A 13,445-nucleotide genomic window follows, 5' to 3' on the forward strand; every position below is an offset into this window, starting at 1 on the left:
TAAGTCCTCAATTAGGAGGCAGAAGTCAATTACCCATCTTGAAATATGATATGAGGAAAACCAATTTAAGATATGGATAATTTCCCCTGCGTCCATTTGCCCATAAGATTCTTTTGTACAATGGTTTTTATATTATTCTTTTATATTTGTGTATTTTCGCTTTAATTTCTTGTGACTACTTGCACTTTATACAGATTACTTACTACCTTGATCACAAGTGTTATTAATTATGCCTCTGATGTAATTCCTGATATAATTCTTGCATCCAAAATTTGCACAGTATGTTTTATTGATCTATTTATGAGGATTGTCCAATCCGAGAGTGCTGCTATTAATGTATTATGACGTTTGTCTTGTTTTTTCCATTCTACCTGCGTTTTAGATAGATTATCTCATTAATCCAAGTGTTCTAAACCATGTCTTGGACATAACTTTACATCATTTTGCACTGAGTGCTCTATCTAATCATTTTATGATGTTCCTACATGAGAGAATCATTGTTAATGTATTTGATGTTCATTGTTTTTATTCTTTGTATAATCTGAATCAAGATCGCATTGATTGATTGATCTGTCCTTTGATTCACCAGGCGGGCCTAAAAGATAGGGAGGATTAATGACCAGTTTAGAGAGCATTATCGTGAAATAATTGACTGCAGGAACACCAGTACCCCAGGAACATCAGAATTTAAGAAAGAAGGCCTCTGTTGGTCAATACAAGCCCTCTGTTTGGCCAGTCCTGTGGGCTGCATGCTGGCACGGTAGTTGGTGTCATCATCATTTGACGTAATCCGGTGAGCTGGAGACACTTGAATGTTCTGTAGAAACCCTAATGTATTGATAATCTTATCCACTTATGTACTTGTTGTCATAGGTCACTCTAATAGCCCTTATTTATAACTACCTTAGATGCATACATATTCATTACTCCTTCTTTGATTCCAAATACGTTTCTACAGCAGGTGCTTTATCCAGTGAGATGTCTGACCAGCTGATGGGGCAGCCACCTTCAAACCAAGCTAAAGCGCAGACAGTGATAAGCATGCATGTGCACTTATTTTGAAATGTGGTAGCCAGGTCTGTCCAATCTGCACATATACAGAGCAGGAGTTGAGCTTGTATGCAGCAGGTGGAGCTGAGGGCTGAGATAATCATGGCCGCTCAGGATGTCTGTTGTTGACATACCTGTTGTTTACAATTCCAACACTTAAAGTAGGCTTAGGGTCAGCCTGCTTTTTATTGATTGGTTTGCTTTATTGTCTATTTCATTTTCTTCCTTCTTATCCTTTACTTCCCGTTCTTGTGCTTGTCGTATAACTATTTTACCATTTATTTGGTTGGATGACTTGTATCACCCCAATGCTGATATTGAGGGAACTACTTTTATTTGTCATTTTACACTCCTTGGGGGTGCATTGTTTTTTTGCCTTTTACCCTGTGTGCTTCTTTCCCATTGTCCCCACCTTCACGTCCTCTGTTTCTTTCCTACACTCAGCTCATCTGTTTCCCCAGCCCTTTTGAAAAAATATGTATTTACATCTTTTAAACGTTACAGGAGTGCCCTACAGATGCACTCTTCTACCCGGCCTCTCCTTTTTGTAAAGGTGCTATTCCACACCTTTAATTTGATGTGTTTTTGTTTAATTGTCAAGATGGGCGTCAGCATCGTGATATATGGGTGGGTACACACAATTGTTTTCCTTCTAATACTGAACAACAACCACGACAAGCACTGGCAAAGCAAAAATAAAGATAGGCTAATGTCTTTCATAGAAAAAACCTATTGGCTTTGCCTGGGTTTGTTTAGTGTCGGTGATGTGAGGTCAGATTTTGCGTCTGGTTACTTGAGGCTAGCAGGGTGCCTCACTGAATTGAATGATTGCCACTGAAATGTGCTGCAGGTCATGAGTGTGAACCTCAGTAATGGGAGCTCAGTTTGAGGCTATCAAATTAAGTGCCATCAAACTGGGTAATAGCAACACCTGTTTTTCAGCGCTTGGAATCCACAGCAGTGCAGTACGAAGCACTCTAAAACAAGTTCATTTAGCACAGCTTTTAGGTAAGGAAAGGCTCCGTATCCCAGTGCGTTTATCTTTGTGTTGGTAATAGCTTGTTTTAATATAGCAGTTATTTCTATTATTGTGCAACTTTATAAGTTGGAAGTGTAACTATGCCCTTATTTGATGGTACTCAGTTTATCGACCTAGGAAGCATGACAGATTGGATTGGTCCTGCAGGGATTCGAAGTTATACACATTTATCTCATTAAAATCCCGAACTCCCCCAGCAGTTGCATCTGATTATTGTGTTTTGAGGCTGGCTGATTAGGATGAATTTTCATAGTTATGGACAACATTATTTTCTCCAAGATGTCATGGTTGGGTATTTTAATATTTTGGTCTTGTATGAAAACTGAAAAAGAATTTGAAGAATGTTAATTTTCTGGTATTTCTGCACTTTGTTTGAGGAAAGACTTGTTGGTGTTACTTTGTACTGCACCATGGATGTAGCATTTTCCTTAACCAGTAAAAATCTGTTTGTAGGGGTGCCCATTACACACTATCGATTTACCTTCAGTCAGGGCAGGTTTAACTTCCTCACCTCAGCCTGTAGAACCCAACGTATCCGGCCGTCGCAACCCATTATCACTGGATGGTTATATTATACATAGCAAACAATTCACTCCTGTCCCATCATGTGCAATCTTGAAAAATATCTGTTCATTTGACCTTGTATACATGTCCTTTAGTGGTATCTTCCTTGACGTTTGTCATAAATTCTTTCCCCGTGTAACCGTACAATGCAACACTCATAAATACAAATATCCGGTGTTGTCAACGTCATATATATCCATAGAAATCAATATGTATTGTTTTTGCACGCCTGTCGAGTTGTTTTATATGATAAGTGAGCTTTCCAGCAGACATGTAAAAGATGGCCATATTTTGTGCACTTGTCTGATCATGGAGGGAAGCCTACACTTGAGTGTCAAGAAGGGAGGGCTTGTGAAGAAGTGTGACACTGTTGTGCCACCCTATTAAGAGCTCTGTTGTTTTAGTCTGTCAACCCCCAGTAACGCAGCTAGTTGTCTCTGTGTATTTCAAGCCCTGTGGGAATGTGGTGTTGTATGACATGCCACAAGGTGTGATAACTGATACAAGATAAATCCTATTGTCCTACAGAGGGGAGACATTTTGTGGACGTGCTTTGCAAAGGTAGATTTGTGTGCCCACATGATGGGGGCTCTCCCCTTAAGTAGTTCTGTTAGGCACTCTGTCTCGTTGGAGAGTTTCTATGCATTCGTGATACAAGTGGGTTAGTTGCGTGGGACAGGTTGGGTGTCTGAGGAAACGGCTAGACTAGCCCAGATACGCCTGCTTATGTGAAAAATTCCTAAATCAGGTAATTGGCTACTGAGCCTGTGATCCTGGGCGCAAGGAAACCAACATTGCAGGTTCGCTGCAGGGAAGAAAGTAATCCACCTCAGTGCTTAATTTGTAAAAAAAAGTTCCAGTGCTCTCGTCCGGATTTCACTGTTGCCCCCGCCATGCTTCCAATGATAGTAACAACACAACTAATAACCATCGCACTCCTACAAGTGCGACAGTTTGGACTATTTCAGGCCTCCAAAGCTATATGAATAGCTTGGGTGGCACGTAATAGTAATTTTTAAAGTGTATTAAATGAATAAATACCTGCTGTTCTGGTCATCTATAAATTAGGCAGACAGCGCCATCTTGTGGCAGACTCTCACAGGCGCTGCTGTTGACATTTAAGTCCCAGCGCCGAGCACCGGAAACCACAGGCTCAAATTAAGCACTAAGCCACCTGTTTTCTTTTGGGTTAGTGATCATAGGTGTTGACGGAAGTACTTGTATTTCAGTACTCATGTTGATTACCTAGTAGCACCCGCTGGTGTACATTGTACCACCACCTTTCTGTCAGGTGTCCCACAAGACTTACCTCTGCTTGTGAAGCAATTCCGCAGAGACGACAAGAGCACCCGCCCCTGTACCCACCTGACCCTTGTGGAATGTAGGACCCAGCAGGGATGAGATGGACGCAGGGAAGGGAGCCAGGATGTAGAGGCTTGGTATGGGTGTGGAGCTTGCGGGGTATCTCGGTGCCAACTGGGAAAACGGAAAAGAACCAGATCAGAAAAGAACCACACCTCCCGCTTTCTGCGCAACCCACCAAAGCACACACAGAAGTAAACTCCTTCCGGGAACTCACCAGTGCTTCTGTAGACTGCGGTACCCAGACGTCTATCAGCTCCTAATAAGGTTAACCAAGTCGAGGCGCTCCTGCGCCAGGCACCCAAGCAAAAACAAAAGGAAAGCGCTCCTGCGCACGGTACCAAAGAACAAAATGTCAACCCAGAAAGCAAGGCGCTCCTGTGCGTGTAACATGAATCAGGACTCAGTCACGAAAAACGGTGGCATCCCTAGTAAGCAAAAGCAAGCTATGTACAAGGCTCCAGCTCAGCGGAGCTATTCCCCCAAGCAGCGCTCCTGCGCGATGGAGAAACTAATGTCTGCATTAACAGAACCCCAAAAGTAAAGCACTCCTGTGCAAAGGACCCTTAACCCCCATACAGCGCTCCTGCGCGGCAAGGGTTACTGGAGGCAGAAAACATACAGCCCTGAATAGCGCTCTAGCGCGGTGAGCTTCACGGAAAACAAACAAGCGCTCCTGCGCGGCGAGAACAAACAATAAACATCGCTCCAGCACGGCGTAGACCAGCTGACGAACAGCGCTCCAGCGCGGCGTAGACCAACTAGAAAACAGCACTTCAGCATACGAAGCCGCGTCTCAGGAGAATCAGGAAAGATTCGAAGCACTGAGCCGGCGGGAAACCCGATGTTTAAGCGTTTCCCCCGGAAGTGCTTCAGTAACCTCAGGTCAGCTGCCCAGGACTAGACCGGGACTTAACATCCGCCCGGAAGTGAGTATCCCGGCAATTCTGTGTGCGTTAGCGGGGATGGCAGGGAGCGGCAAGCGCTGCGAACCGTGACACTTTCTGAGTGGAGCCTACACACCGTGTAGGTGGTGCCTTTTACTTTTTTCTCCACTAAAAGTGATGGGGTAGCACTCCCATCTTCGCAATGAATATTCTATCAGTTGCGAAGAATACATTTTGGACCAAGTGCTCGCTATTCGTCTTTCATCCCCCCTATAAACTTTGGTACACATCTGCAGTCTCGAGGTTGCCATGACGTGGCTAGACCAAGCACGCTGTGTACGGTTTAGTGCCGCGATGCCTTCCTTGTGCCAATGGGGGTTACATAAGATGTTAGAGGACATAACATAATATAGAATATGATCAGAAAAATAAATATATTTATATTGTTATATTGTTATATTTTACTGGATTTCTCGTTGGAAAAATAAGTAAAATGGTTATCGGTCCATGAAAAAGGGTTGTCTTGAAGCCCTATGGTGATGAGGGTTAAGGCGCTGCAACATCATGAATCTTGTGCAGTATGAAGAGATGGTGCAGTAATCGAGGAGCTAACATCTCCAGCTGCAATCAGTGGATTTTAACCTTTTGATTTCTTTGGACTCCCACTTAATTATTGCAGGAACCTGGGGACCTCCACTGCATCATTATTGGAATCTGACCCCCGTGACACCCCCGATCACTATTGTAAACTGGAGACCCCGGCATAAGCAATGTTGATTTGAACCGTGAAATAATACACAAAAAGTACAGAAACAAAAATTCATCAAGCATATACAACAATGATGAAATATTTAATTTAATTCAGAAATAAGTATTCAAAAATCAACATTTTAGTGTTATTGGTAAGGTTGGATGGAGCCAGTCAGTCAGTCAGAATACTTTATTTCGATAAATCAATATCATAAAAAGACCATGGTACAAAACAACACTCACATTGAATACATTATTTACACATAATATTAATATAAAACCAATTAAGAAGGTGTTCTCAGTGCTTTCATGACTTAAAAATCACAATACATAGAATAAAAACATACCAAATGATTTGCCCTAGCAGTCAATTTTACAATAAAAACATCCTTGCAAAATACAACCCTGAACATTTATGTACCAGTAATCATCCTCCTGTTCTTAATTCTCACAGCACTCACTAAAAAGCTAGCGACATGAAAAATGGTCCGTGGGGTCTTTAGTAATTGCAGGTACAAGAGAGCGGGCTTGACTTGCAGAAACCCCGCCTCCCTAAGTATGGGGACCAAAAATGTCATTCTAGGTTCTGTGAAATGCCCACAGAACATCAGGAAATGCAATGTGTTCTGAGTGGAAAAGTTGTCGCAAGAACACGGCAATGCATTATCGGGAGTGCTCCAATTTGGAAAATAACCAAGATTCAGGTGGATCAAATTAAAACGGAAGCGGGTTAAAAGAGACCTGTGGTAAGGGCGGTTCACCAAGGTGAGATACATTTCTGGGCCGTGTGAACTAGCAACAATTAAATTAGCCCTTACAATGGGTTTTCTGAGCTCTATATCCTCTCTTTCCAAAGACATCAGCTCTGCCATGGCTCCCTTAATTTGTGTGATGTCCCTGGAAGTTATTATTTCTGGGGAGGAGAAAAGCTCCGGTCTCCCTAGTTTAAAAAAGGTATTTTTAATATATGTCAACCACTGAATATTACTGGAATTTTCTAATGAGAGACAATCTTTCATGATAATATGGTTCAAGGAGATTTCCTGGTTCAACCAGGTCTTCATCCAGCATATTACGGGAGCCATTCTTATCATGTCAGAAATAAACCCTACCCCCAATTCAGAGTGAATGGTGTATGAGTGAGTGGACTGTGGGACAGAGAGAACTGATCTCAGAAATTTGTTTTCTGTCACCTGTAGACAATCCAAAACACTATAGCCCCATATTGAGCTACCGTAAGTCGCAGTTGCAATGCATTTTGCTTTGTATATTTTCATCAATGCAGCTATAGGTCTTGCCCCCAGTTTCTTTGCGAATCCCTGAAGTGCAAAAGTAGTTCTAGCAAGGAAGATATTTCTGTTTTTGAGTTGCGGGCCCCAATTCCCCCTCTCATCACAGGTAATCCCAAGATAGGGGAACGTGGGCACTCTACACAATTCTTCTTCGCAGCAGTGGAAGGTTTTAGATAGTTTCTTCCTGCTGCACCTCCCTGTAATCATAATTTGCGACTTCTTTGCATTTATTTTAAGATCAAGGGATCCCATAAAGTTTCCGAATGCATCTAGCAGCCGTTGAATTCCAACCCCCGTCCGTGAGAGAAGGACAGCGTCGTCCGCGTAGAGGAGGACTGGAATACCAAATTCCCCTATACGCAGTATATCAAGGGTTGCCTCCTTTAATACAGATTCTAGGGCATTAATATATACCGTAAAAAGAAGGGGGGCCAGGATACACCCTTGCCTGACCCCCCCGTTCTGAGTTAAAATGGCTAGAACATCGCCCCTGAGTGGTGACCCGGACAGATGCCAATAAACCCGAGTGTAAATCAGCCAGGAGGTTAACTAAGGCCCGATCTAGTCCCATATCAAGTAAAATTTGCCATAGCTTAGACCTATTTACAAGGTCAAATGCGGATGAGAGGTCCATGAACCCCAGGTACATTGACCCCTCTTTAGCCTTGGTGTATTTATCTAAAAGCAATTGCAGGTTGAGACACTGGTCTAAAGTACTCCTTTTTGATCGAAACCCATATTGCAGGTTCGACAAAACCCCTCTGTCGTTGAGCCAAACCGTTAATTTGTGCAAAATAACACGTCCTAAAATTTTTACTGAGGAGTCTATTAGGAAGATAGGTCTATAACAGGAGGGGTCCTGCCTATCTCCCTTCTTGAAGACTGGAATAATAATAGATTTTTTCCAAGACTCCGGAATATTATTTTGATTAAGGGCGTTAAAAACACTACACAGGATTTTAGACCAAAATTTTGGCGCACATTTAAAAACATCGGAGGGAACCCCGTCGGGGCCTGGAGCCTTATTTTTTAGGGTCTGTTGAATCGCATTTTCTACCTCTGTCTCTTCAAAAATCACATGTAAGCCCTCAGAGCTAGAAAATATATTAATCTGCTGTTTTTCTGAATCTGGGGTTGAGTAGATTTTCCCAAAATGTGAAATCCAGCTCTGGGATATTTGTTTCTAGAATAGAATTATCCTCAGCCGAGAATAGTGGTTGATTGACGATTTTCCAAAACTGCCCACTATTTTTTAAAGTCTCAGGAGCAAGTAGTTGCAACCAGGCCTCTTCTTTCAGCTCATTTTTTCGGTCCGAAATAGCTTTCTTATATGCGGATCTCAGACTTGCTATTTCGACTCTATCTTTAGGGGTAGCCTTCAGAGCCTTAAGTAACCGTGCCTGTGCCCCAGAGCATCTTTTATTAAACCATCTTTTCCCATTGTGTTGTATCTGACTGGGACCAGCAAGTAGACTTTGATTGATTTGTCTACAAATTTTATCAAAGGCGATGACCACGTGGATATTTTGAGCCTCCTTCTCTAAGCATATGGCCACATCGTCTTCAACCTTGCCCAATACAACCTGCAAGAAGGTTTCAGGAACTATATTGGACCATTTTAACCTGCGTCCCTGCTCTTTAGCAATCACATTTAGGCTTCCCTTGAATGTCACATTTTTAAAATTTAGAAGGTCAGTAGATATTATATTTACTGACACAGGGTTATGATCACTGAAGACCGAGACCTCCGTTTTGTACAATAAAACCTTACATAAAACAAAAGAAGACATGAAAATATAATCAATGATAGTACCATTAACTGTCCCTTTAAAAGTAGGGGTCCTAGAACCACTTTCCCCGCATCCAGATTCATAAAGATTCCATCTTGCCAAAAAGTTTTCGAGGGCCTCACCCCATTTAGAGTGTTCAAGATGAATTGGAGAGGAATAAGGGGGGCCCTCCTCTTCTGTATTGGCACATGGTTGGTTGCAGGGATGAGTGTTAAAGTCCCCTAAAAGGATTATTTCAAAAGCATTCACATTACTTCTATAGACTGACAAGAATTTCTCCAAGAGATCTAAATTAAAACTAGTTAACTCATTAGCACGTGAATTGTAGAAATTAATAAATAAAATCTTAGGAATGTCAGGAGAAGATAATTCTACAATTAGACAATTTTGACATCCTGAGTTACACAAAGTTAAGGAGCCCTTAAGATCAAGTTTAAATAAGCTCACTAGGCCACCCCTAGCTCTACCTGCCGTACTGCAGGTTGCTGGAATACAAAAGTGACTGTACCCATCCAAAGAGAAACTATCCATCAGGTCCCAGGTCTCTTGGAACACTATAATGTCGTAAGTTTTTAAATAATTGATCCAAATTTCATTCCCTACTTTGTCCTTAATTCCAGCAATATTCCATGTCATGATCCTGCAGGAGGAATGTGAAGGCTGTACATTGTTCCTCGGGACATTTGACAGTCAATCATTTTCCTCCAGGGATGTTAGCGGGGAATATCGATTGGTCAGTGGGAGTGGATGATCAAAATGACTATTTGGCCCGGTCAACCTGTAATAAAATGAGTCCATTCTATTCGCAGGGTAATTTCCAGTTTGCGGAGGTATATTACAGCCACGTCTAAGTAGAGATGGAACTAACTTGGGCAGGGTAGTGTCTAAGTGTGGGGTATTGCCATGATGATTATAGAAAAAACCAAGGGGGCGAGCACATACAGTGTTGTCAACAATTGGCAAAGAAGCCGCTCTGAGCAAGACTGTGGCAACATGCTGTGGATGCCTAAAGTTAACAATAATGCAATCCCCCCTGGAATTTTTCCTCGAGTTTCCTATCCAACTAACTCTACGAGTTGATATTATATCATCAGAGAAGGACAATGGGAACCCACAGTTTCTATTCAGCCATGACACTGATTTATTTTTCAAAGAATCATGAGATTCTATCCCCAACTCAGAAAGATGAGAGTCCACCCCAGGTACATTAGTTAATACCACTATATATGGTGCACAATCTGGGGGTAGATTAACTGAAGGTCTTCTATTTATTTCCCTTCTCCCCTCACTGTGGTGCCCCCCCGTCAAAATAGGTTGATTCCTCAGGGTCGTTAGGGGTGGTTGAGTAACTAAAGGGGGGGGTGGTAGAGCGGCAGATGCCGTTACAGGGGTGAGTTGGGACTGTGGTACTGATTGTGTGGATGACACAGGTTGTAAACTCCTATTATCCCCATTACGAGTGGCAGCCGCGACTATATTTGTGTTATTTCCACCCTGAATGCTCTTATTTGACATACCTAATTGAGAATTTAATAGGCCACCCAGTCTGGATACTTCTTTTGAGACCTGATCTAATTTGGCCATGAAGGGGGTTAATCAGAAGATCTAATTTAGATTCAATGAGACTGGCCAACAAGTCAATTTGTTCGGAGTTCAGCTTGGCCACCTCGGTCTTATTTGAGGACTCATTTTCTCCCCCTACAGTAATAGGTGAAGAGCCAGCTCTCTTAGTTTTCCTATTCCCCCCACTCTTAGAAGGTAACTTCCTACAAGCCCTAACTTCGCCCGGCTGCTCCTGTGCGTGACTCGCGGGGCGAGAGGCGTTCCTCTCTTTTCAGGCGCCTCCGGGCGCAAAGGTGGCGTCAGGGACGCGACTTGGTCGCCGGGGCACCTGGGAGGTGTAGTTTTTGGCCCCCCGGTGGCTGCAGGCGAAGTTGCGGCGTTAGAGACCTCCGTTCCCCTCACGGCGTTTCCCTGGAGCTGGTGGCGCAAGGAGCACGAGCCGTAGCTCTCACGGCAGGGTGTGTAGAGATTTGAGCGTTGGATGGAGCCTTTCTATATTCAGTTAAGGCCACCAATAGTCCATACTATATTCTGTTGGATGCACTTGCACTGCTCCCACGAATTGATATTAGGATACTAACTTAATTTTTAGCCTTCAACTTCAAATTCTTCTTTTTAGTATTTTCATTATTTTAATTTCCCACAAAAGAAAATGCCTGCCATTGAATCAGCAGGAGAACCATTGCACACAGTACATTTTACGTTAATACATCCAAAAATCACTTCAGGGGAACAGAGTTACAAAAATACGTTCCAGAAATCGCTCCCTATCCCCCACTTCCCGTACCCAGTGGTGGTCCCTTCTTAATAAGATATGCGTTAAGAGTGATGGGAGACACTGATTATATTCTACTCTTGCGTAATTGGGTGCATGTTGTTAACTCCCGCCCCTTCTATTTCTAGGCCATAATAGCTCAGCCATAGAGCCCATATCTCAGTAAACCTTTTGGGGCCTCCTCTGGCCGCAAAGGTGGTCTTCTCTGGTCCATACTGGCTCTCCACTCTGCTAGTGTGGGCAGGTCCGTGGCTCTGTAGTGTCTGGCAATGTCTCTTTTGGCGACTATTAGCCCTAAGTTACATAACTATTTCAAATTGTTTAATATTTACAGCACGTTTTAAAATGTTACACTTTGCTTATTTATATAGTCTCTATTAATCTGTTAATATTATTTAATTGAAAGTAGAAGCGTAATTGAGTTTCCTGAGGCGGAAGCCGGGAAAATAGCACCGTTTGTCGTTTTAAAAATGTTAATCTGCCTATTTGCACATTTGTGAAACTTGCTCCCACTGCCTCCTCACCGCGCTCGAACCCTGGTCCCCGCAGACGATTAGGTGCTGCCGTGGGACGTACTGTGGGTAAGCGGACATATTGGAAGGAATTTGAGGTGCGTACTAGTTGCTCTCTAAACCCCACCCTCACCTATGTATAAATGACAGCACCAACTCGGCCGCGCAGCGGGCGTGCCGGCGGCGCGCCAAAGGCAAGCCCGTCTGCGCCCGTCCGCGCCAGACCGTTGCCAGGTGCCAGTCACTATGCCAGTTCTGCCCAAGGTAAGGACCACACCTCTGAGGCTACTGGGAGGATTAGGTATTCTAGGCAGGAGCTATTAAATTTCGCTACCAACCTTAACAGCCAGAACTGCCCAGACACCGCCACCCGTCTATGTAAACAAAAGTTACCACCCTACCTGGAAGGTCCCTTCTCATGTCGGATTTGTAGATTCCACAGTCTTCGAGAGAATATTAGCACTCTTCATCAAAGCGACCCAGCCGTGGAAGACTGCTCGGCAGACCACAACTGGAAAGCTTTTCTAGCCAACGTACGCTCTCTCCCCAAACACGCCACCCACATATGGGACTTCCTCTCTTCGTCGAACCCTGACCTCGGGTTTCTTACAGAAACATGGCTAAAGACCACTTCGGCCCCAGCCATTGCAACAGCCTCACCTGAGGGATATCTGATCCTAAAATTAGATAGACCCAGGAAGACCGGGGGCGGGACCGCCATTGTTTACAAGGATCCCATAAAGGTTACAGTACTAGATGAACACCTGAGCACCAACCTTGAGATGATTATATGTAGAATAGAACTCCACTCGCAGCTTAGCTGGAAAGGCGCACTTGTCTATCGCCCTCCAGGTCCCATTGCCGATTCAATCTCACTTCTCTTAGAGCTAATTGCTCCCCATGTCATCTCCACTAACAGATTCATCCTTCTAGGAGATTTTAATATACATAGTGAGGATCTTCGAGACACTGAGACCTTACACTTTCTTAGAGATATCTCCCCTCTCGGCCTGATCAAGAAAAATAACGGACCCACACACTGTGCAGGCCATACTCTTGACCAAGTGCTTTCCAACTCCATGGATCTAATATATAGACAAACGCTACCCTTAACCTGGTCAGACCATTACATGATCACATTTGATCTAGTGGGACCCAGTGTGAACGTTCCCAACAAAAAGCCAGGTACTCGTTGCTTTAGACAATGGCACAAACTCTCGCCTCAATCCTTTTCCGAAGCATTTCACGCCCCCCCCCCCACAGGCTCCCAATAGCACAGTTGAGGAGCACCTCAAATCACTCCAAAATGCCATCAACCTCACTTTAGATGCCACAATACCTATAAAAAAAGCATCCACTTTGGCACGTCGCCCTCAGGTCCCCTGGTACTCTCAAGAATTAAAAATAGAGAAAAGCAAATTTAAGGTACTGGAGCGTATCTGGCGCCGCTCCAAAGCACAATCGGATAAGGACAACTTTAAAGAGACGCTGAGAACATATCACAAGAACCTTATAAACACCAGGAAAAAGCATATAGCATTACAACTAGAGCAGGCGGACAACACCCCTAAAACGCTTTTCCAGATCCTCAACTCTCTCGTTAACCCTAAAGCTTGCAATCCCAAGGACGAGTCCTCCCAATTACTCTGTGATAACATCGCCAATCATCTGACTCAGAAGATTGAAGACATTTACTCTAAATTCCCATCCCCCAGTTCACGAGAGCCAGACACAGAGATTTCACGCATTAGTCCATGCTCTCTTATCCAGCCATCCCTAAAAACGTTTCCACTTCTCACTCTAAGAGAAACCGAAATCCTTCTTAAATCGGCCAAGTCAGGATCCCCCAAAGACCTAATTC

General features: G+C 43.6%; 1 protein-coding gene across 13 annotated transcripts in view; it reads left to right on the top strand.

The window, feature by feature from the left end:
- PTK2 (protein tyrosine kinase 2) overlaps positions 1 to 13,445 on the top strand; it is an 858,662-nt gene that overhangs the window by 138,534 nt on the left and 706,683 nt on the right. The window lies entirely within an intron of this gene.

Source organism: Lissotriton helveticus, chromosome 4_1, assembly GCF_964261635.1.
Source record: "Lissotriton helveticus chromosome 4_1, aLisHel1.1, whole genome shotgun sequence".
Lineage (NCBI taxonomy): Eukaryota > Metazoa > Chordata > Amphibia > Caudata > Salamandridae > Lissotriton > Lissotriton helveticus.